Source organism: Simochromis diagramma, unplaced genomic scaffold (assembly GCF_900408965.1).
Source record: "Simochromis diagramma unplaced genomic scaffold, fSimDia1.1 OVJJ01000176.1, whole genome shotgun sequence".
Lineage (NCBI taxonomy): Eukaryota > Metazoa > Chordata > Actinopteri > Cichliformes > Cichlidae > Simochromis > Simochromis diagramma.
Window position 1 is genome coordinate 964,478 of NW_024386892.1, and position 22,559 is coordinate 987,036.

At 39.3% G+C, this 22,559-nt stretch overlaps 1 long non-coding RNA gene across 1 annotated transcript; it reads right to left on the minus strand.

Moving 5' to 3' along the window:
• Positions 1-16,627: 16,627 nt before the first annotated feature.
• On the minus strand, positions 16,628-17,522 carry LOC120734820. The gene is made up of 2 exons (XR_005696119.1): positions 17,323-17,522; positions 16,628-16,782 (listed from the first exon to the last, which is right to left on the minus strand). It is a non-coding gene; the product is annotated as an uncharacterized LOC120734820 (long non-coding RNA).
• Positions 17,523-22,559: the final 5,037 nt, after the last annotated feature.

Below are 22,559 nucleotides of genomic sequence, written 5' to 3' on the forward strand. Positions count from 1 at the left end.
ATGTTAAAATATATAACAGGGTTTAAATTTGTAAATGTCTTTACACTGGCACAAAAGGAAGTTAAGATCAAAGTGGTCTGTGTAAAATGAGTTTGACATCCCTGGTTTAATGTGTACATAAAAATGACAATATAAAAATATGAGAATAGCGACATGACGAAAGACTCATAATTGCACAAAAAAACCACGATTTACATTATGATTATATGTATATGCATAACCATAATCAATAGTGATATATATTGTGACACCCCTGGGTGAGTGTTTGCATACATCCTTTAAATTGCATCCATTCTTTAAATTACTACTTTACATTACTACTATAGTCAACTGTGGCACATTAGATGTGGCCACATTTGACTATTGTCACTGGAAGCAGGATTAACTCTGCTTGACTCGTTACCCACTGTTAATCTGGAGCATGTGTCGTTCACAAGGGCTCGTCCGTATGCCGTTTAACAAAGCCTCGAGCTTGTCAAGCTTAATCATCTGTTTTTCTCATACACCACTAGTTTTTGTGATTCCCCTCATAGATGTTAAGAGTATATGTTATATGATATTTAATAAAATCATAATATAGCTCTGCTTTTTCCTAGTTCATTGAAAGCTGAGTTTTGGTTTTTACTTGCAAATATGTGAATTTATAAGCTATGATGCATTACTGAAGATTAAAAAGAATATAAAGTATTTAAAATGAGCTCAACTGTAGAAACTGGTTTTGTTACCTGCTAAAAATAACGCATTGGCTGCTTGGTTGGGGATCGACAGCTTTAATAAGAGTGTTGGTTCTTGTCTACCGGCTTTGTGTTAGCATGCTGTCTTCACAGATGATTGCAAACAGTCCATATCATGTTAGCAGCAGGGGATGGCTGTTTCTCTTCAGGGCACAATTTACACTTTACTTTCTGGTCCTTTAGCGCAATAAAAATAAAGTTAATGTTCAGAGCTATGCTCATCAAAATTTGTAGACTGCTCCACTACTTTCCTCTCCCCTCCATACAAACTGAAGCCAGAAAAAAAGGCACGTTTGAGTATCTTTATATATCCATCCATCATGCAGATAATTGGAGAACTTAACATAAAACTTAGATAAAGCTAACAACATTGTTTAATCAGTAAGATTAATGTAAATTCATGAATTTAGTTGAGCAATGGCTGGATTGTGTCACACCTAACCAGCTGTCAGCTCTACAAATCAGTGGGCAATGACAGATTTGTTCAGATTTAGTCACTTTACTGCATTTACGTGACTTTAAAGTGGAATTTTAATTTATTGGTATCGTCATTAGATAATTTAAAAAAAAGAACACTTTTCCTGAAATCAACATAACCCACATTATGCGACTAAACACATCCAGCATACACAGAGGAAAAATTGATATCAATCACTTCACTGTGTGTCTGACATTTGGAGTTAAATTGTGTTTTTGGTTTTTTTTTTTAAAAAACATTGAGATGTTTCTGCCAACACAATTACATCTGCCTTCAAAACCAATTTACACATACAATATGTGCAAATACACGGTGTAAAGGCAGTTGTTTGTGTGTGTGCGTATGTGCTGGACCCTTTCTATGGCTGTGCATGCATGTAATTTCCACTGGATGTAGATACAATACAGTGCATGTATTTATGCTCATTTAAATCACATGTTGATTGAGGGCATTGATGTGATCATCAGGTATGAGGTGCTGACAGGAAAATAATGCACTCATTTGCTAGTATCACATAGCTACTCATATATAATCTACAGTGAGCAGAGTGTCATCGATGCCTTCTAAAGGCATACTGCTGAGGTGGAACAGAGGAGAGGCTATGACTTGGCACACCGCCTCTGTGTCTCCTGCTGGGGCTCTGAGCTGTCTCAGTCGCCTGTCACGTCCCCTGTATGTGTGTGTAGCTGTGCAATTCTACAACCACAAAAAAACAAAAAAAATGAGATCCAGCTGATGTGAGCACACGTGCATGGTGAGTGTGCACGCACGCCTAAAGCAGAGCGGAATATGGCTCAGAGGAGAGAGTGAGCGGAGAGCTGTCACACAAAGGGAGGCAGTCAGGGCCGCTCGCCCTCCTCCTTCCTCCTGCAAAAAAAAAAAAAAAAAAGCACACTAGCTCTGAAACGGCCTGCCCACGTGTTTTCTGTCACCTCATTCATTCATTTCCCATCGGTCTAATTTGCAGCATGGGGTTTGGAAGACTGGGGCACAGTTGGATTCAGAAGGCAGTGTTTTAGTGTTCTGACAGACTTTTCAGTTCTTGGTGTTTAAAGCAACCGCCAGTCACCAAATGCAAAAATGCATGATACTGCAGATCACTCGCAAACTGGGGGGGAATTATCTCCCGACACAATTTCATATTTAGCGATCAACTAACATACTGTTTTACCTCTTAACACCAGATAACTGGCAACCCATTTTACGTTAAGGGTTGAGTGATAGATACAGTTTAAAACCACCTCTATTCCAAAGAGGTGAAAGGCAGATGGAAAAGCTTTTAACAGACAAACTGCAGTGCAAAAACATATGGAAAGGAGAGCTAAGTGAAAATTTGCATTTGGCTAAAATAAAACAATGGGTCACCAGTGACCTGGTGGACAGTAAGAGGGTAAAAAGACTAATGTGCAGCAGGAATCAAAAGCAATGCACTGAGAAAAATGTTAAAAACGCTTTTCATGTGTAGCACTCACTGCATTTTTTTCTCTCTCTAAATCACTCTGCGTGTTGTCATAATCAATGACATTAGCTTAATCAAACAGCCGTGTGCTGCAGATGTGACACTTCACGACTGCAGGATAAACTAGCTCTTTGGCTCTGAATTGCCACTGCATGCCAACTTCAAAAGATATCTGCTTTTTGAAGTGGCATGAAGGGTTGGTAAGCTGTTGCTAGTGCTGACAAGTAAAGGATTTTTTGAGTTGCAATCTAAAGAGGAGCAGACATGAGAAGGAGGGTAACTTCTTGATTGCATGAGTGGCATTTTCTCCCAGTGGTCCTCTGACCCCGGTAAAATAGACCCTAAATAAAGAAGTGAGACGTTTATATAGGAGTTCAGTCGGGTCCTCAGATTAGAACTGACACTCCATGTGGGTGATGTCAAGAGATAAAAACTGCAAGCTGCCCTGTTGGTGATGAATAGAGGACCAGATCTGTAGAATCACACAATACTGCTCTGAGCTTTGCACTGAAATAAGCTTCATATCATTGTGTTGTGAACCAGATCTGAACCAGAAAATGTGCCTTTATCTGAGGAAAATCACCCTGGGTGCTGCCACAGAGTCGACGCAGTTCATCTTCCCTTTATTGTCAGTGGAGGATAGAATTGCTGCACCCAGGGGTGGGCTTGCACCTTAGGCATGCACATTATGTTTTTATCATCATTTTAAGGATAGATGTATAGATACTCAGCTGTCAGAGGAGGCAGAATAAGCCTTACCAAACATAACAGAATACATTAACTGCAATCCATTTTATATATGGCTGCTTTTCTGTACATCTGTTGCCTGGATAATGTGTCAGCTCCTTAGAGGTACTTGTTGCAAATCATTGTGTTTAACAGTAATTTCAAAGCCTTCCAAAACTAGCTATGAAGAAAATGTGAAGAAACAGCTGCTAAGTGGTTGTGTCCAAAACCTGTATGCATTCTGCTAAAGGGCCATCAAATTAACTCAAACTGAGCTAAGCTGTACTTGTACTTGTCGTACTACCAAATTGTACAAAATGAAGCAGGTCGAGGTAACCTTTAGTTAGTCAGTTAAACACTGATTTGAACGCTTTCAAGTTTTGTGTAAATTAGACGTTACTGTAGAGAAGTCAAAGTGTTACTATGCTTTTATAAGGCATTGCAGATGCATGAACATTAAAAATGGGTAAGTTTAGCCTATTAGTATGTGGTTGCCAGGCAACTTGAGGATATTAGATGAGAACCTTCAGGGGCAGAAGACAAACCTGTGTGCCAGTTTTGTTGCTCTGCTCCTGCTCCTGTGTTGGAGGAGCTTGCAGGAAAATGTGACCTCTCTACAGGATGTGAGCCAATATTACAGTTTTAATATGGTTTCCTTTTACTAAATAATCCTCTTGTCATCATTATTTCCACATGTTTGTCTGACAGATCAAATGTGCTTTGTCAGCTGTAGATTTTTAAGCAATATTTTCTATTCAGGTTGATGTTATGTCCTTTGACACACATTCAGATTGTGAAATCTCCGAAATTTGAATGCGGCATCTGCTCTTTCCTTTAACGTCAAAATTAGCTAAGCCATGTGAAATTACAGAGAAACACCCTTCAGCTTTACTGAAGAGGTGTTCTGTATTCTTGTGTGTTTGAACACCTCGCTATAAATGAACATCCATTGCCGCATCATTAGCCAGTGGAGACAAGAGATGAACTCATAATTTCCATTGTCAGTTCTGAGAGAGGCTCCCAATTATTTAGAAACAATTGAAGAGGTGGTGGAGGCATCAGCCAGGACGCTGCAATATTTCTGGGGAACAGGAGTGCATTATTCCTCATTTGGAGCTGACAGCTCTACCAGTCGGGTAAAATTGCGACAAACAGATATTGTGATCCCAGAAAACTCTGCATTGAGACGTTTTGTTTGTAGCATAATGAGAGACTCACACAAACGCCCTGTTTTTTGGGGTTTCATAATTATTTCATCTCAGGGAGTACTGTTTGAGCTGAAAAAAGGCCTTACTTTCCCCCTCATTAATCTAAATCCCAAATTCTTTAATTTATTATTCAGGAATGAAGCGGAGAGCTCTTACAGATTCAGTGTTTCAAGCTTATTAGCTTCCAAATTTGATGGCTTTTGAACCTCTGGGATCCTCAACATCGGTTCTACTTTTTTGTATCCCGTTCCCTAGATGCTGAAGGTGACTTCCAGGAGGCGATCAAGCAAAACACAATTTCTCAGTGATGTTGGTGTAACTGAAAATTCAGGTCATGCTATGTTTCCAAGTCCTTACTTCTTATTGGAGGGTTCAGCATTTCTATGGTGAGTGATTTTTTTCCCTCAGTGATATCCTCAAACGGGCATATGAAATGGGAAAATACACACCTGCCACCTCTTACATTGGCGTGTATACACTTACTTACTCAGATCTACACTGCCTGAGGTTGTAAAATACAGTGGAGACATGAGAAAGTACCTCAAAAAGCACTTCAGGGTACAGGTTATGAGAGGTTCATTTCCTACACTAGGAAAAAGCTCTTTTACAGCCTTTAAAAAAAAAAAAGAAGCTCAGTGGATGACCCAGTGCTGAGGTAGCATGCTGTGCTCACTGATTTATGTCAAATTTACAATGCTCTCTTAGCTATATGAACAAGAATAATCAGGTGTCTTCCTATTTTGATATGCAAATTCCCACACTGCCATCATGCATCTGTTTTGATCCCCAGGAAAATCCCAGAGCATTGTCCTCCTTTCATTGACATGGCTCTTAAGGTGGATTTATGGTCTCTCTGAACTCAAGCCAGGATGGTTTGTCTGCGACTTTTTTATGGGATCAGAACGATGCCACCTTGAAATGAAACTGAAAAAAAATATTGTAACTGAAATAAATGTACTGAAAAATCTTGTATTGAAAGTGAAATTAAAATTCATAGTGAAAAACAATTAATTGAAACTGTAATTTTTTTGTTTCACTTACAATATATATTTTTTCCAGTTTCATTTCAAGGTGGCATCGTTCTGATCCCATAAAAGAGAAGTTGGGAATTGTACCTTTAACACCGGCTCTCTTTTTTGTCAGTTGTTACTGAGATGTGTGGGGGACTTGAAGCATTTCGAGGGGTATTGGTAGATACCGGGTGCATGTAGGGAATGGTAATGCATCTCAGTTTAATAATGCCTATAAAGAGGCGGTTAGGGTCATGTTCAGTCTGTGAAATGAATATTCAGCTCTCAAAGACACACACACTCTAACGGTTCTAACAGTGAGGCTGGCCCAGATAGGAGAAAAACAACATAGACTGGAAGCTTTTTTCTTTCATGTTTACTTGTTTTCACCAATGAGCCCTGCACTTGTACTACCCTAAGCTCCAATAAATCTGGGCAATAAATGTATTTCGGAGTGCACGGTGTGCACTCAATAATAAAATCATCCATTTTGCAGAAAATGATACAACCCTAGTAAGTTGAAAAAATGATCAATTAAATTAATTAATGAAAGAATATCACCTTGCTTACAGTAAATGGGTACCACAGACCCAAGGATCACACAAGCGTGTGAAACGTTGGTCTTGCTTTTCGTTATAGGTCCTGTAAGTATTCTGTTGAGATTTACTATGAAAACATTTGATTGTGGTTGGATAAAATATTAGTGGTGTGCAATACTGCAAATGGTGTTATTGATCCAATACCAAGTAAATACAGGGCCGATACTGCCAATACCAATACTAATGCAGTGCAGTGTTTAATGATTTATAAGATGAATCCTCATCATTTTGCAAATTCTGAACACATTTTGGAGACTTGCAAACGTGTCTGTCTCTAAAGCACTTTGCATCAACTTCTGTTGTTTAAATCAGGGGTCCCCCAACCCCCCGGCCATGGACCGGTACCAGTCCTGGCGTCATTTGGTACCGGGCCGCGAGAGTTGAGGCTCGGTTGTTAAATTTATGGTTTTCAGAGTTTTTATCTGTTTTTAGTGTTATTTTTTTTTAATTGTTTTTAACAACTTGGTTAACTTGGTTTCCCAGGGTATTTTCCCGTGTGTTATGAATACATCTTCTTGTTTTGGGTACCGCTACTGGTTTTATTTTGTTGTATTTATCCACAACACCTTAAAGGCTTGTCCGTGAAAATATTGTTGGACGTAAACTGCAAAAAAGGTTGGGGACTGCTGGTTTAAATGTGCGAAAGGCTATAAATAAAATAGACGTAATAGTCAATATAAAAAGGTTCAGACATTTTTCATGTTCATGTTTGAGGTGAATTTATTTTATTTAAAAAAATGAAAAGAAACATTACTTAACACAATTAAGTGGGCTACATACTGAAGTATCAATCCTGCCACACTAGTATAGATCCAATGCCAAAACCAGCGTTGATATTGATACTTTCGTTATTTGGATTGATCCCCTCCAACGTCCAAGCAATTTTGTGATTTTAGTGGCATGAAATTTCAGACCTTCATGAGTATAAGATATTATTGTAGCAGTGAGAGTACTTAGGAACAAGATGGTGTACTGTCAATAACTTGAACCCTTGTCCACTATAGTAAGCAGATCTGGTTTGAGTCAGTTAGGCTGTTGGGGGGGCATTTATGATATGTTATGGCATGGATTGGGTCCACTAATTCATTCTTATTATTTATGTCATGTTTATTTATTTATTAAAGGGGACAATGCAGTTTAACATAATTCCATTATGGAGCTTGAAACGAATGTACTGCACATAGAGTTTATAGTTATTGCTAATTTCCAACCCTTGTCCCTTGTTGGGCTTTTGCATTCACGATACACAAGCAAAGTGACAACACTCAATTCAATTCTGAGAGTAAAGTTACTACAAACCAATATGTTCCAAGAATAAACTTTTATCCTAAGATAATAGATTTCTAATCTCTCTTTTGGCATGAGAAGTTCTTGAACGAAAATGTCTTTCTTATGGCCTTTGCAGTCAACAGATCCTGGCCCGTTTTCTTACTTGTTCTGATTGCCATCACAAAAACTTCAAATAAGTTAATATCTTCTAAAAGAACAATGTTAAGTAACTCCAGTAACGTTAAGGTTTGTCTGTTCTAGATTCTCTAGATATACTGTTACTATGCTATGACATAAGTATATAACCTTCATATAGGTTATACCATTAATTTGTAATCTGCCACCAAATATATATTGCCATTGTCTTTAATTACCAAGCCCCTCTTCCATTTCCCTTTGTCTCTGCTGGCATGTATATTATTTTTAGGAGGCTACCCATTGTGCAGGTGTTGAAAGGGCTACGCATTGAGGGTCAAATGTGACTTCATGAATTCCCGTGTTGATACGAGTGACCTATTTCTTTGTCTAGTATGTGCTAGATTCAGGACAGAGGGAGGACACACTCTGTAGCTGATCCCTTGCAAAGTTCATTCAGAATTTTTAGAGCACCAGTATCTCTGGTGTACAGCTAGTATTTTGCATATAAATGCATCCTTATTAAATCCCATTAAGTCATGAACATCATTTGGAAGGCCATTCCAGAAAAATTACGAACATGACATTGTAGGGATTTCCAATGCAATTTGTTCTACATATGCAATATAGAAATCAATAGGCAATTTTGAGGTGTTCCTGGCATCTCATTAATAGATCTTGTGCATCCTGAAGCCAGTTTCGTTGCATTTTTATACATTTCCTCATCCTCAGTTAATGGAAACCTGATAATGAGAAAGATATAAAATATATGTTTTCCAGTAAATCTTAATTGGTAAAATTGTGCTCTTCTGCTGAAGAACAGAGGCCTTTTAATAACACAGAACATGAAAAAGCAGATGGGTATATTTCTCACCTTTTTATATCACTGAAAGCTTTCTCATAACCCTGTGCCTGCCTACACCTAACTTCAAACTCAATTTGCTTCCACAAGTTGCCTGCCACCTTGCCATTTGTGACCTGCTCCATCTGACTTAGTAAAAGATTTGTCATGTGCCTAATTTAGATATTCTATATTCTGGGTTTCCGGACCCACAGGGAAGGACATAATTGAATAGGCTGTGTCAAAGCCTCCCCCACTCCACAAAAACCTCCCAGGGACGTGCTAACGTTAATTATCTCCCATTGCAATATGGCCTAGTTTTATAATTACTGGTCCTGCCAAATATATTACAACATACTAAACCTCTCACCAGACAGTTATTAATTTAGTGTGTGTGATCCATAGACATGTGTTGTACAATTTGCCTACTTACCTTATTTACAGACAGGATAACAATATTTGTGCTCGAGGGATTGACTGGGTTGTGCATTGCAATCACGCTTGGTGATTTAGAAATCTTAGACATGCTTTTCATTAGCTGTGCATAACTTATCAACATTAGTGCACTCGTTTTAACATCAAAGGGCTGTTGTGTGGAAGGCAACAGTCTACAGTCTTGCTAGCAGCTCTGTGAGGTTGCACTCACGCTTAGCAGTGCTTTGGTTTATGTGCTAAAATGCTAACGTGAGCTCAGTGTTGAACGTGCTGAGTGCATATATGATTTAACAATATTCTCCATATTAGTTTAGCATGCGCTAAGTGCTAATTAGTGTCATACACAAAATACACAATATACAGCTAAGGATTTAATTAAAGGATTAAATTAATAAACTATAGAGACAGAGCACATTTTGCTCCTACAGGGGGGAAGGGGGATCAGGCATCCCACTGATTTTTTTTTCTGCTATCAAAGACATGAAAAAAAAATGATTCTGTGTTGTGGGATGCATTATCAACATAGTAAGGAATTTCTGAAAATAAAACAAAAAAGAAATGAGAATAAAAAAGTGGGTTAATTAATTTCACGGGCAATCTAAGGGTGTTTAATGTTACATATCCTGCAGGTATAGACAACCACATGAAAATTTGATAGGCACCACAAAATTGTGTGTATAAATATTTAATGGACTATACCTTACACAGTGGTTCAGTATCCTGCCATTTCCCAACTCTTGTACTTTGAGATATTGTCCATTAATTCCTGCACTCCACAGAATAAACCATATTTATACTTATAACAAGACTGAATTCAGTTAATTCCATCGCATTGCAATCAATTAGGTGCTTCACTTCAATGTATTCTTTTAATGTGCTTTAAGTATCTCAATGTTATTCTACTTTCTACTTCTGCTCCACTTCAATTTAATTATGAAACTTGTACTTTACATTGCATGTCATATATTTAGTTATTGGATAAGTTTGTAATACATTCCTTATTGCACTGTAATAGATAAAACTATCTAAAAGCAATTAAAGCAGTGAAAGTAATTAAAGTCATCTCCAGCTGCAACATAGAAAGTGAGTCAGTGAATCGATAACTATGATCCATTAATATCATGTATATGAGTCTTTTAGCTGAACTGCTTTAAGCATATAATGATGCTAAAACATTTCTAATACAACTTTGGTAGTATTGTGACATTTACTGAAGAAAAAATATGTAATATCATCTGTATTAGAACAAAGGGCTGCACATCAGCCCACCTCCACTACCTCATTTAAAAAGTGTAATGAAGAAAAGAAAAAAGAGTGAGAAACAAGAAAAAAAACACCCTGAACTTTCCACTGCTGACCAAAACTGCTCTAAAGACCAGTTTTTATGTAATGAAGTGCTATTTGGCATATAACATATGGGGTGAGAATTTTTAATTAAAAATTCAACAGTTGGATGAATTATTCTGTATCTCATCATCTTAGAGAGCCTGGGGTAAAACAGAAAGATGGTGTAATGCTGACCAGAAATGTTCCTCTTAAGCTTGCATTCCCAGGGTTGCAAGTCGTAAATAAGATTAATTATATATTCGGGAGCTTTTGTATAGAAATACCAACAAAAATGACCCTTTCAACAGAAGTGGGCTTTGGTGCCTGTTTTATTTTGGAAATAAAGTCACAGAGGGTCACCACTTAAGCATCCGTGTACGATAAGTGATCAGCCAAAAGTACATTACATTTTAAAACAGTGTTGTATTAAAACAGAAGCATAAAAATGCATTTTGCATTTATATATAAAAATATATTGCTTTTGCTGCTAGCTTGAATAGCTTCAGTCGTCCCCGGAGACAGAAAATTCTGGGTCATATTTACCTGCAGTCAGCGTTTTCTCACTCTAAGCCCATTAAAAAGGTATCTGACAGCGTGAAGACATCATAATAATGTGAATAATAACATGCATCATTATGCTGCTCCATGTTTACATGTTTAGCATAAGCTACACTTGTTGCGGTGGAAACTCTAGAATGAGATTTTAAATTATCTGCTGCATTCCTTCACTCGTGCTTTGATTCACTTCCTTTTTTTTTTGGGGCTCATTTTGTAATGGAAGAAAAGTGCACTGTATACCAAGGTCAGCGTTTTCTTTGCGCCAGAATTTACTGATCAAAATGGGAGAATGTCAAGTTTGACTGACTGAATTCTCACATTAAGCTTCATCGGCTTCATGTTACAGTAGATAAAATCCACAAAACTGGCACCGGTTCTTAAACTGCTGCCCCGTTACTGCGTGCATGCTGTGCTTTTATAGCTGGCCAAAGCCACCTGAGGACAGTTTTATGCCTTCAATTACTGAGTGCTATTCTAAAATTAAGGCCTGCAATTAAAAGACACACCACTTACCCAAATTATATCATTGACTAAAGGTTAACAGCCAGCCCAGCCAAATGTAGTTCAACAGAAAGCGAGTTGAGAAAAGCTGAACTCTATAAGCGCTTTCATATTTTTTTTCCCCAGCGCAGTCCCCCAGCATTCGCCTTGCATCGTAAGGCCATAATATATCCAGTTAACCCTCTGCCCAGATTTTATTGCACATATCCCCCAAGCAATGATCTATATCAAGCAGAGCCTCCTCACCTCCATTAGCACAAACACTTGATGAATTAAAGAATATGGTCTTCGTTATGCCCTACTTTTAGAAAATTAGTGTGTATGCATGTGTTAAGGGGTGAAACTGAAACTAAAGCTTGTTCTTCAGTGTACTGGTTGGTCTTCACCTTTAAAAGGATATATTCATACATGTATGCAGAATCACGGTCGCAGTGGACAGTGTTGTTGGTTATGAGAGTCTTTGTGGTGTCCATTGTCAGTTTGCTTATAGCTTATAGTCCATGTATGGAGAGCAAGCTCCAGATCAATGGCAGCTGTTTGATGTTGATGATGTATACAAAATGAGTGGTGCATGGGGCAAAGGATGAGTAACATATGTATGACGGGGTGGTGAATTAATTAGTTATGCAACTAGACTATGGGATGTCTGTTGTTGTGACCAATCATCATTTTGTATATTCCGCCACATGGAAAGCCCGGGGGTTTAAAACTGCAGTTAATTGTACGACCACTTGAGACCGGCTCACAAAGACTCCCATGTTCAAACCCCTGACCTACAGCAGTCTGGTAAACAAAATAATTTTGACTTTGTTCATCAAAATAATTCTTTATTGGGTGGATATTGTTATATCCCATTAATATGGAACACAAAACGCCAACACAGTCATGGCTATGGCTATGCCAGTCTTTTATACACTGTTTGTGTGCATGATAGGATAAGACTTGTTCTGAATGGACAATGTCTGCATATTTAAAAAAAATAGTGAAATTATTTCTTAATAAATTATTCAACTTTTTTTTCAGATCTGTGAAGACAGAAACAAATCATAGGCTCACACAAAGACACCTGACAGCTGTGTGACCATCTTTGTCAGGCATTGCTTTCCAGCAAAGCCTTGCTTCAGATTTACAGCCCGTGAGTGGACTGTAAATCTCAAAGCTGTTGTTGCAGCTCGAGTCAGATCTTGATTCTTGTCATTTCTTATTTCAAGTGAAACAGTCATCCGATCATTTGTACACTGTGAGTGCCTTTCAGTCTGCGTGTCACCACTGCGACAGCACACTGTATCGTTATCGGTGAAATACCTGTATTCTCCATTACTAAGATCTAAGATTTCTCTCTGGACTCTGAGTCGGAACTGAGTTATCTTTTTTGAGAAGAGAATTTGCTTTTCTTAGCAGCAAACAGGTCTTCTTTCAGCAAACTATCCCTCCCACACACCTTCCATGAATACTTTTGTTGAGAAAAGTGGTATAAACTGCTTTTCTATATTACCAGAAGATTAAAGCGGACAGGACTTTGAACCTCTGGTCACTTTATCCATATTTGACAAAAATACTTTGGCTTTTCAACTTGCTTGAGACACTGAATTTCAAAATTTTGTGTATTCACATTCTGATCAATTCTAAATACTGTTTGACCAGACACTGTACATTTACTGACATCTCTCTCAATTTTTACTGTTTCATTGTTGTAATCAAGTGTATCATAAACAACTCTGCTCAGACAATTTATCTCACACAGTCGTCTTTTTTCTAAAAATGACCAATTGCTCATTTCTAGCTCCTCCCCGAGAAGCTGAGCGATAGAGAGACTTCCTCTAACTTTGTAAAGATATATATCAGGAGTCTTGCAGACATGGAAATCTCTGGTAAACCATATGACAGACAGCTTGTCATTTGGAGGTTTTTACCTGCTGTCTGCCAAGACCCAAGTACAAGTTGGAACAGGCTCAAGCCCTGACCCAAAAATAATAATAAAATAGGGAGTCCAGAAACCCGTGAAGACTACCTTCCCCATGAGAGTGGATGTATATGCATCATTTTTATTCTGCAGCACAGTGAGAACTTGTGCAAAGTGTCACTGGGGTGATGTGACACTCAAGACAGAGCTATGCACCACCACAGACACTTTCCACCCACTCCACAATGAGCTGTCCTCAGTGAGGAGCAAAGTTGAAAAGAACAAGTCAAGAGGTGTTACTCTGTGTCTTCTTGCAATAAATTCTCTATACAGGATGGTTTGTGCAAAGCATGAAAATAAACGCCATGCCCTTCCACTTTGGGTGACATGTGAATGTACCTGTCAGTACAGGTAATTGCTGGCTGAAATGTTCTCTATGTGTTCAGTTAGTGTTTTTTTTTTCTCTTATCTTTTCTTTCTGTTAAAATAGCCTTTTCCATAATATGCCATACACTGTCTATATTTGTCCAAGTCTTAAAAGTAATGAATACCCATGTTTTAACTGATTAATGATCATGTTAGGCCTCAGTCTCATAGGCCCAGAGACCACTGGCCAGTAGGGAGGAAGTGCGCATTGGTTGTGAGTAGGGATGGGTATCGAAACCGGGTTCTTGTTGAGAACCATTGACTGTAGAAAAGATGGACGACGCGACACTGCCTCCTCCCATTGTGCAAAAATGAAGCCAAAATATCCCGCTTGTGGAGGCTGCCATCTTGCAAATTTGGAGCCAGAGTCTGCGCAGTAGTGACTTGAGGTGGAGCGACTGTGTAACACTCCCGCCCACACACCTGCTGGACGTGACCGCAAACACGCCCCCCTACACTTTTTACATAGCCTGGCTGCTCGAGTTTTTTTGCTGGTTTACCGCGACTGACGACTCGTTAAATTAAGGTAAACACAACCATGTCACTGTTATAAAAAAAGACACACAGCTTATCATCTTATAGTTCTAAAATCACTCTGTTGTTAATTCGTTGGTTAGATTAGCCGCTAGCATACACACAGTGCTGGAGGCTTGTTGCTAGCTAGTTAGCGATGCTATACACCGAATACTCTAATAGTCTGTGTTATTGAAGGATTCAGCACTTATGTTTTTTTTATCCATTTTTGGACAGCGATGAGTTCATCTGCACACTCTACAGAGGCCCAGAATTACTGTTAATATCAAAAATATAATGCTGTCCTTTGAGATTTTAACATAAGACTGTGAGTGTAATGGATCTAAAACTGTTTAAATCTCTACATCCTGGTAACATGGAAACTTTAAAAACATTAGCAGAACGTTTCAGTAGTGTAGTCTAATTTGTTCTTTTCATTTAATAATAAAGTCCATATTATATCAACAGCTACATTCACCCTGGAGAGAAACTAGTGAGGGAGACCATCAGGACCAAGCTGGGTTTCTGGGTCCAGAGGTTTGGAGAAACTTCTTCTGGCACAGGACAGCTGTGATGAAAGAAAGGGAAGTTCTGTTGGCCCACTGAAAGAGGCATCATTTAAGAAACACCAGGAACACTGAAGCTCATGGCCAGAGGTGGGTCGAGTGTCCAAAAATTGTACTCAAGTAAGAGTAGCATTACTTTAAAATATTATTACTCAAGTAAAAGTGAAAAGTAGTCGTCAAAAAAGTTACTCAAGTAAGAGTAAAAAAGTACTTGGCGAAAAGGCTACTCAAGTAGCGAGTAACTGTTTGAAATGTCTGATTTATTTTTTAAATAAATGTTATCAGACAAACAAAAATACATATACAAATTCTACTATTTTATGTATACGTAAAAACATCAACATAATAAGGCACAACAATTCTAATTTCCAGATTTCAGTTTTTCACAACATAAAGCTTTTTTCACCAATACCTACAGTAAATAATATAACCCTAACCCTATCTGATAAGAAAACAATTCAATCAGATAGCTATTTATTGTGAATGAAATACAGTTACATTTTCAAGCACTTTTAAGCACCACATCTGAAATTCAAGCACTTTTCAAACCTTGAAAAGACGACATTAGAATTCAAGCATTTTCAAGGATTTCAAGCACCCATACGAACCCTGTCTAGTGTCATTAACCAGGCTAGCTGTTAGCTTATAGCTCGCGCTAGCTAACCAGCGAGCAGTTAAAAAGACAGCTGAAGCTGCACAAAACACCCACAAACTTGTCTCACTACAACGTAGCGCCGAAAATATGACTCGCAGCTCGAGCGCTACACAGCTGCTGTAACATAAAACTGACATCCAGCTAACCACAGCTAAAAAGATATTAGAGAAAAATGACCATTTCCTCAGGTTACACGAGTTGAGTTGTTTCACGCTGAAAAGTTGGTTTGTTTTGGCTCTCACTGAAGACATCGACACTGAAGACATAGCTGTTCTTTTGTGCTGCTTTTAAGCGAAACACTCTTTGTATGTGAGGAAAATGCTGTTCATCCTCTTCAGCTCTAGCGTAGACTCTGCCATGTTTTCATGTTTCTTCTTTCCGTGTGTCCGCTACTTTGAAACGCTTGGGCCGCTCTGCCCGTCACAGTTTCAAACTGGTCATGTGACTGCATGGCCACATCTGATTGGTAAAAAAGTTACCGGAAACTCCACTTTCGGCATGTTATCTAATGTGTTAAACTAATTATTTTTTTTAAAGTAACGAGTCGAATTTTGCAAATGTAGCGGAGTAAAAGTACCGTTTCTTCTTCATAAATGTACTCAAGTAAAAGTAAAAAGTATTGTGCAAAAAAGGTACTTTAAAAGTACATTTTTTTCAAAAACTTACTCAAGTAAATGTAACGGGGTAAATGTAACTCGTTACTACCCACCTCTGCTCATGGCATTGATCAAGCAGGACTCATGATCTTCACCAGCAGCTCCCTCATAGGGAAATCTTCAGCACTCCTCCGTAGGCCCACCCCAGGAGATGGATAAACCCAGCATTTCATGAACACTGTGATGGAGACCTTTGTTTGTGTAATGTTATAAATACTCGGATACTCCCCAGAGGCTCCAGACTTTTACATAAAGATATTATATTCAGTCCTGTAGAAAGTTATATATTTATTTAAAAATATATGATCCTCTCTGGTTACTCTGGTATGAATAACTCTGAATCACTTTATGGTAAATAACCCACTATGTGCAAAAACTGTGAAAGAATTCCAGATGACAAGTTTGTAGTTCAGCATACAAGTGATGACCTTTGACCTTCATCAGGTTTTATTTAATTGTGTTAGAGAAAATCTCATGTGCTCTTCATGCAGCTGAGTACATCAAGTGTTTAAAACAGAAGCTGTGCAGGTCTGAGATCAGCAGCTTTGTGAAACACCAAACTGAGGTCCTGTTAATGCTGATATATAGTGACACAGTTACATGAGTGATTAATCCTTTTTGTTTTTTTGTCTTTAACTTTATCAATAAAGCTGCAGCTTTCACTACAGCACGTGTTGTACTTTAACCTCTGCACTATTTTCATCAGTTCATTTCGCACTTAACATGTTGGATGATCTGTCTGCTGTCACTGGGTGGTGCTGAGGTCTGAAACTGAGGGCAGCTCCTGTAATCACAAAGAGAACAGAACCATCAAACTCAGATATAAATTTTATCTCTCAAAATTGAAAGAAAGCGGATACTTCTGTCCTCACACACTCAGGATCTGAAGTTCTTCTCTTACATTTTTTTCAGTATTACAGTACACTACAGTACTTTAATCCATAGTTCCTGATTAATGAGGAGCTACAAGGTACAAGCTTTTTTTTTTTAAAAAGTTATTGTCTTTACAGATGTGGCAAGAGACTGAAAACATGCTGTTGTTTGCACATATTTAATATTCAGCTCTGCACATGAGCTGAAGCAGGATGCAGCCTGTTGCTTTTACAGTATAATACTTGTAATAAAAGTACAGTAACAGTAATTAGTGACTGAGTAGCCCGGAGCGTTTCTCTTGATTTCTTTAGCAAATTCATTCACCTGCACAGATTAGCTAAATGAACCCTGACAGCCGAGTGCTCATTTTAGCTAGCTAGGTCTCAGGACCCGTTCAGGACCTAGCTAAGGACGGTAGTTACAGATTAGCTTACAAACACGTTTAACTTACCGAAAAAGTGCAGCGGGGCCTCGGGTCCTTCAGTCGGGTAGTCCAGTTTACTGAAGAACACCTCAGGCTGTCAGGTTAAAACACTCGGTCGTGTTTTCGTAACGTAAACGCTGGCCCTCCTCTCAGAGCCTACGCTCTATCTGCTATTCCCGAACAGAGATACGCAAGTTTCTCCATGACTGCAGCTGCCAGTCAAAGCTGTTATGATTACGTTTCACCCCAATTTAACACCACCGCGGTAGGTATTAGAATCAAACTTATGGGAAAGGAGACCCCTTGGACATCAATCAGCATGATGAGAACTATTGATAACAAAAGAAAGAATCTTTGGAAAAAAATTATCTAAGGAGAATTAATTTATTTCAGTCCCATCCGCTAACATGGAGGAGGCGGGGTTTATGACATATACTGCAGCCAGACACCAGGGGGCGATAGAGACGTTTTGGCTTCATTTTTGGGGAGCTGTCGCGTCGTCCATGTTTTCTACAGTCAAGCTGTGTCCCAAAACGTCGGCTGCATCCTCCGGAGGCCGCATTTGAAGGCCGATTACTCCGGAGCGACAATGAGCAACTGTTTACCGGTGCCAAAAACTCAGCCTCTGTGGGTTGGAGGTACAGCAACAATATGCCGCTTTTAATCTGTTAGGCATAAGGGAGAGAGCTTAATCTGTCTTTTAGTCGGAAGTGTGTACATTTTGCTATGTATACTGTTCAGGAATTAAGAAGATTGATATGCTCTATTATTTTCTGTCTGTTAGGGCCATTCTTGAAAAGATGGGCCTGCAGGGTGAAGTCACCCCTTTGCAGGTGAAAAATGGGACAATTTAAAAAAGAAATACAAAGTATGTATTCAAATATGTTTTTTTTTTTAGCAAGTTAGAAACTTATTCATGTAAACCTGTACTGTTGCTTTTTTTGTCAACTGCCACTCTTTATTTCCTCTGCCTTTAGGACTTCAAGTATCCAGGGTCAGGCGAGGGAGTCGAGGCAGTGATGAAACTGACGGCTGCCATGTCACTAAGATGTATTCAGAAAGATGCAAACAATCCTGTTAATAAAGATCTAACAAGTAATATCTAAAAAATGCTCTACTAACAGAATACTTGCCTGTTTAAAAATATTCATGGTCTTGGGGTAGCTCCTCCAGGGCAGACACCTCAGCAGATAGCTGGTCACGCCAGGGAGCACCACTGACTGCCTCCAAACCCATCTCCCCTCATCTTGCACATCATCCTCAGGTGCATCCTCCGGGTCCATAGCGTCACCAGCACCGAGGCAGATGTTGTGTAGGACAGCACATGCTGTTATGACCTGAAACAGATGTTTTTTTTTTTAAAAAAGAAACAAATAAGGTGTTTATAAATGTACATACGCTAAAGTTCCCATTATATCATTATAATTATTTGAAAAAGAATGGCACTTTATTGTAATGACTTACATATGGTACAAAGATGTGGTGCACCTCCAGCGCTTGAAGGAAGATGGCCCGGAACCTCGTCTTCATCATTCCAAAAGCACTCTCTATAATAGAGCGTGCCTTGGAATGATGAGAGTTGAAGCGCTGGGCTCCCACACCTTGAACTGGCCTGGATGCTGTGGATGCTGGAGACATGGGTACCCTCCATCTGCTAAGATGAAATGCCCTGGAGGAGGGTAAATGGCCTGCCGGTACAGTGGGCTGTTGCGTAGCACCCTGGAGTCATGCACTGACCCAGGCCAGCCCACATATGTATCGATGAAGCGGCCCTGATGGTCACAAACTGCCTGCAGGAGTATGGATGGGAACAATTTCCTGTTTCTGTAGCACTGACCATCAGGGCCGCTGGGAGGCTTGATGTGGACATGGCAGCCGTCAATTGCACCAGCAGCCTTTAAAAAGGCTCTGTGTCTTGCCAACCCTGCAAACCCATGAGACAGGACATCTAGGTCTTCAGGAGTCCGAGGGAGATGGGTAACCTGATGGTGAATAGCCACCACCTCCTCTGTGACCCTGTGGACGATGTGGTGAACAGTGGAGCGAGGGAGAGCAAACACTCTGGAAACAGCTCTGTAGGATGCTCCACTTGCCAGCCAGAAAAGAAACACAAGGACCTCAATAGTGGCACCCCAACCATGTGGCCGATCCTGGTTAAGGAGGTTCAGCAGCACTTTCAGAGACTCCCTGCTCAGACGAAAATCAGGCCTAGTGTCCTCATTATTAAAAAACCTGTCCAGGACTGGGACACTCAGGTTAATCCTGTAGTACTGTGGTCTCGCCTGGTGAAGGAAAATAAGGAAAATGTTTTATTCTTGTCATATGAATGTTTTGATTATCATACTTAAGTAAAATTCACTGGTTAACTGATAAAAGAGCGAATAAAATCACTTCTACATCGGAGTTTTATTTAGCTAGTAAACAGATTTCAAATACACACATAAACGATGGGGAAAAAAACTGAAGAAATGCATTTTCACTGTACCTGAACTCGGTTATCTCTTAGTCGGAGATAAATCAGTCGTCTGCGACGGCTGATTTGTTGTAACTCTTCAATTAACAAAAATAAGAGAAAAATACAGAGAGTTTCAACGATATCCATTATTTCACAGAGGGGGAGAAAGCGGTAAGGGCGGGGAGAAGTGGTAAGGGCGGGAACAGCTGGTGACGCAAATCTGAAGGCTAGACTGTCCCATTTCACAAGCCTCGCACTTCTGGCCTTCTCGGTCTTCGAAGGACCCAGCCCACGTAGACCGCGAAGGCCAGGTCCTCCGAAGGATGCAGCCGACGTTTTGGGACACAGCTTCAGTGTTGAGAACCGGTTCCCACTGTTTCAATTCCTTGGAATTGTTTGTCATTTTTGCAAACGATTCCCTTATCGATTCCAGTCGCCCCGAATGACGTCACCACGTTGCAGAGTGTCATTTACCTGGGAGGAAACATGGCGGCTCAAACGCTCAAAAGTTTGTTTATACTTTACGAGAACGGATGACAACAGGGCAACTTGCAATACTTGCAAAGTAGATATTTCATTTAAGGGAGGAAACACTATGAATATGCAAAAGCATTTGCTCACAAAACACACGATAACCTTAAACGAATGTCGTGTTTTTAATTCCGTTCCGGACTCGTGAATCTCAACCCAGCAGCAGCGCTAACGTTTGCACGTCCTCTCCCGTTAATGCGGCAGGTAAATAATCAACTAACAGTGCATATTATGTTAGCGCGATCTGCCTTATTACAAAACCTGTCATTACTGTGCATTTAGGTGACCATGATGAGAGACACAGACAGAGTCTGGCTGGCTCAGATGCTGGCAGTTTTCGCTGCAGTCTACCGTTAGCGTCTCTTTTCAGGCCAGGATAGACGAATGTCACCGAGCAGTGACTAAGTCTGTGGTAAAAGGCTTGCACCCATTTGCCACAGCAGATGCCCCCAATTTTCGGTAAGTGAATGTGTTTAATTGTAGGCAGGGACATTACTGGATATTCTTGTGTACCTGCTACAGAATAATTTATGTTATACTTTGTTATTGCTACAGAAGAATATTTATTTTATTGTTTTACATTTACAATTTTTTTTCCTGGGGAAAAAAGAATCGATAAGAGAATCGATAAAGAATTTAATTGAATCTGCTTAGGCTGCTGCCCCCGCGACCTGGCCTCGGATAAAGCGGATGAAGATAGATGGATGGATGGATGGATAAAAAATTGAATCGTTAAACAGAATCAAAAATGGAATCAGAGTCGTGAAAATCTTATCAATACCCATCCCTTGTTGTGAATGGCTGCTGAAAGTTGCTGGCAGTCTTCCATGTAAAGTACGTGGATTGTGGTATTCTGACAGCCACAAAGGGATGACTTTATGAATGATTTCACCAAGACAGCAACCTCCAACTACCACCTGGGAATACACATCTTTTCCTAGCAACCTCTAGTTGCAACGGGATTATCAAGTTGTCTCTAGGTCTGTGTGACTAAGACGTTAAGAGTTCCACATTCTTCTCGGCATTTATAAGCCATCTTTGATTAAAAATAATAATAATAACGTAAAGAAAGAAGTGCGATCAAAAAGTTCTGGGAATTGTCTCATAACAATCAAAAACTACACCTGATTTAAAATTGGACAATTTCTCCTTCAAGGCCACCTCAACAAGTATGTCTGGATAGCTTTAACCATAACTGCTATTTTTAGATCATACAGGTACTATTCTGTCTTATTGCACTTGTACCTCTACGATGCTTGCTGGACCTCATTCAAGGTGGCAAGACAGCAACCCTAAAACTTATGTGGAGGTAGACAATCTGAGAGTCAAAGTAAGTGATGTGAATGAATAAAGCCTGATTGGGTGTGGATAAAAATCCATGCATTTTCAGTTATTGGTACACAATGATGGATGCTACAGTTTTTGCCAAATTTTTCTTTAAAGGTTCTTCCTTGGAAGCTCCACAACATTACGGTCATACTCGCCAATTAATGATACCACTGTCAAGGTAATCAATGGTATCACAACTGGCATTTTTGAAATCAAAGATTGTTGAAATCAAAACACATCCATCCTTTTAGATCCATATTGAAATGCAAGCCGCTCAACCTTTAAGCAGCCATCTAAAAAAAAAAAAAAAAAAGCAGTAGTGCTAAAAGCCTCCAGTTCCCCATAAGTCACCTTTTCCAGAACTTTTGGATCACTCCTCGTATTTGGTATAGTTTCACTATTTTGTTGAGATCTAAAATGCTCAATCCCTTTCAAGCATTTTGAAGCGTGTTGACGTGACTGTCTTCTGTTTGGTGACATCTGTATTGCCTCTACAAAGGGCCTCAAGGACAACCTAGCTGCTTAGCTGCTTCTTTATAGTGCATTTGAGTTCTCTTATCTAGCAAAAGATATAAAGAAAACTCTGTAGACAGATAAGCTTAAGAAATCCTTACAATACCTGTTATATTATGTTCTCATCTCTCTTTTTGCCTCATATCAAGTTGTTCCATAATAACTGTATCTATATTTCACACTATTCATCTGAGTCTCCTAAAAGATTACTTCTGCATGAGTCATCACAATTTCCACAGCACACGCCACATTTTTTTGTAATATGGGTAGGGACTCTCCAAATGTCTGAATAGATTTGTGAATTTGCTGCTATACAATGCAACAATAGATGGGCCCTATTTCGGAGTATTTCTCTTTTGTAAAGGTGAATATAAAGAAAAGGCAGTGCATGTCAGTTTCATTGTGACCTTCCATATTACATCACGCTGAGCTGTCC